Source organism: Sinocyclocheilus anshuiensis, unplaced genomic scaffold (assembly GCF_001515605.1).
Source record: "Sinocyclocheilus anshuiensis isolate Anshui unplaced genomic scaffold, SAMN03320099.WGS_v1.1 scaffold851, whole genome shotgun sequence".
NCBI lineage: Eukaryota > Metazoa > Chordata > Actinopteri > Cypriniformes > Cyprinidae > Sinocyclocheilus > Sinocyclocheilus anshuiensis.
In genome coordinates, this window is record NW_015546052.1 from 321,423 (window position 1) to 323,880 (window position 2,458).

General features: G+C 37.3%; 1 protein-coding gene across 1 annotated transcript in view; it reads left to right on the plus strand.

Annotated features, from left to right (window-relative positions):
- LOC107699201 (nuclear pore complex protein Nup50-like) overlaps nucleotides 1–2,458 on the plus strand; it is a 22,631-nt gene that overhangs the window by 10,680 nt on the left and 9,493 nt on the right. The gene's annotated exons all lie outside the window — the stretch shown is intronic.

A 2,458-nucleotide genomic window follows, 5' to 3' on the forward strand; every position in this document is an offset into this window, starting at 1 on the left:
TACATTTTTTGGGAAAGAAATTATAGAAATTAATACTTTTATTTTGCAAGGATGCTTAAAATGTATCAAAAGTGATGATAAAGGCATTTATAATGTAACAAAAGATTTCTATTTCAGATAAATGCTGTTCTTCTGAACTTTCTATTCATCAAAGAAACCTGAAAAAAAATCTAATCTGTTTTCAACAATAATAATAATAATAATAAATGTTTTTTGAGTTGCAAATCAGAATATTAGAATGATTTCTGAAGGATCATGTGACACTGAAGACTGGAGTAATGATGCTGAAAATTCAGCTCCCAGTAATTTATTCCTGAAATCACAGGAATAAATTACATTTTAATAAAAATGTTTCACAACATTACTGTTTTTGCTGTATTTTGGATCAAATAAATGAAGGCTTGGTGAGCAGAAGAAACTTAAAAAAACATTAGAAATCTTACTGATCAAAACCTTTTGACTGGTAGTGTATTAACACACAATTTCTGAAGTGCCTAAATGTCAAAATTAGTACAGTATATTTGTTGAAAAATTCTAATACTGAACACACTATTGAATTATTACCCTGTGACTCATATTATTTTTGTGTTGCTGTCTGCTCTAGCTCCCTCCCTCCCATACAATAAATCCATGTGAATATCTGTCTCTGCTAAATTTTTTAATGTAACTTTACAATCGATATTGATGTCCTTTAGCACAGTATTCTGAATGATGATAATAATGGGGTGCTACTGATAGCCTACCAGATAGTCTACTAGCAGTTTAATACTCAACTAGGTTAATAAAGACAAAACTATAGCGTATTTACAGATGAAACTGACCTGCACTTGAAGCCCTGAACAGGTCAGTGATGTTGCTACATTTCACTGCTTCTTCTGGCCGCTTCCTCTCCTTCATCGAGTCCCGCGCATCGGTTCTGTTCAGAACCGTTTGACGGAAGTGTGGAACAGACGTGAGCTGATTCGTATAGTGCAGCGCTGTCAGTCAAGACTAACCGATTTATGATTTATTATCGAATTACAAAAACGGAATGATCACTTTGGTACATTAAGAAGGCATAAAATATTAATAATAATAATAACTTAAAAAGAAAATATTTAAAAAAAAACAGGGCAGCGGGCCAAATCAGCCGCCAGGCCACCGGGAATTCTCCCGGTGCTCCCGATGGCCAGTCCGGGCCTGGTAAAATCAGGTGTGTTAGATGAGGGAGACATACTAAATGTGTAGTGCTGGGGGTCCTCCAGGGCAGGTTTGTAAACCCCTGGTCTATCACATACGTTGTGCTACTGTTTGCCTGAAAACCGAGGGTGAACTGATGGAGTACTCTAACAATACTGGTCTACATTCACAAATCATTTTTTTGATGGGGCTCTTTCCACCTTCATAAAAAATCCAGTTGTTTGTGGCTCACCCTGGATCTGGTCTCAATTCATAATCTATTTTGGGCAGAAGTATTCTCAGCTGCTTTTGTATTTGTGCATTATTCCAGCTCTTCATTTGGCAATCACAGCGACTGTTTACCCTATAAACCACAAACTGGTATTTTTAGTGTTGTGGCACCAACCCAGTCTGACAATGAGCACATTGAGAACTGGCTTCCTTTCAGTTCATGAGTTCAACAGTCACACAACCAAGGAAATTAATTAGTATGACACAAGTTTTGACAAAACATAATTATATAGTTAATTGGTCTATCCATCTAGCTTTTTATGCAAAACAGGTTTGTTAATAAAAATATTGATGCCTGGCTAGTGTTACACTACTTGAGGAAATCATTTTACAAATGTCTGCTAGTCACTGCATACTACATTGAGATGTGACAAAGTATTTTAAAGGGGTGGTTCAGTGTTTTTTTTCTAGGCTTGATTGTGTTTATGGGGTGCAGTCTAACATGTGTTAATGCTTCGTTTTTTTTAAAAACGCATTATTTTTCACATAATTTACCTTTATTCCACACTGCTCTGTCCCTTCTCTGAGAAACAGGCTGATCAATTTCCTGCTTTTATGAAGCCCCTCCCTCAGAAATAGATGATGGGCTCTGATTGGTTAGCTAGCCCAGTGTGTTGTGATTAGCTAAACCACCTCTAGTGCGCGTCTAAATGTCCCGCCCCTCTCCTCAGCGGCATGTGCTCCGGTTGTATTGTAAACAAAGGCGTTGTTAATATCGCTTATCAGTTTGAGCCCGATTGAGAAGCAGAGGATATTGAAGAGGATCGTGCAGAACCTGTGCAAGCACGGCTTTTAATGGTAGGCCTATGTTTTTTGTTTGTTATTGTCTCATACTTTTAGATACGCTGTTATTTGTAAATGCTAGCCTACTGCTTATGTTAGCTTTTAATATCCTGATTAAAGCTTTAATACAGTACGGCAACTGCACGCGGGCCCATGTTTAACGCTTCTCATAGCTATGTGAAAATAAGTGTATAATTGTAACAGTTCATTGCTGGAGCTGAGCTGA